Genomic DNA, 935 nt, shown 5'->3' on the forward strand with positions numbered 1-935 from the left:
GCTCTCTAAGTAAATATTTTTTTAAAAGAAATCACAACTTAACTAATTAAAATCTTCTCACTTTTTACTTTTTACTATTTCCTTTTGGATTAAATTTTAGAATTTTGGATACTAAAATTCCCATTATAACACGGACCTCGGTTACAAATTTTATTGATATAAATCTAGATAGTCAGAATATTTCACTTTAATTTATTTTCTATTTTTCTTCACGTTTGTGCTAAGTATATGAATTTAATTCTCTATACACACGTGTTAAATTGTTACTTTTAATTGGTTTATAATTGTCAACTTGATGTTTTAAATTAATTAACTATTTTGTATCGCCACGGTCCTTAATTGACTTTGTCGACAAAAAAGAGAGGCTATATAGTGAGTTATTTAATCTGACTATACCCTATATAAGTTCTAAATAATGAGTTAAATCAATATTTTTAAAATCAAAATAATATTGCTCTTAATTATTTAATTTTTAGAAGAAAAAATCATAAGGTTTTTTCAATTGCAATACGATTTCATCCAAATTTTTAATTGGATTAATACTTTTTATTTATTATAAAATTCAATTAAGATTAAGAAAGTATTTAGTGGGAGCAGTTATTTTTAAAAAATATTTTTAATATTAGTGTATCAAAATAATTTAAAAATACTAAAAATAATATTAATTTAAAATTAAAAAATTAAATTTTTTAATAATATTTTTAATAAACAGAAATAAACAAAGAACTAGATAAATCAAATTCAAAGTTAACCCGTAACTAGTTTTTTTTTTTTTTTTTGGGAAAGTAGAAGGGTTATTGTGGCTCACCACAGAGTTGGAAGGGAGCCCAGACAGATGCTGTGGGACCCAGACCAGCAAGCAAGACAAGCATGAAAAGGGCACAGAAGGAAGAGACAAAGAGGCAGGCAGTAAACGTATGGGGTGGGAAAAGGGA

The sequence above is a fragment of the Populus euphratica genome, unplaced genomic scaffold (genome assembly GCF_000495115.2).
Source record: "Populus euphratica unplaced genomic scaffold, PopEup_1.0 scaffold1297.1, whole genome shotgun sequence".
NCBI lineage: Eukaryota > Viridiplantae > Streptophyta > Magnoliopsida > Malpighiales > Salicaceae > Populus > Populus euphratica.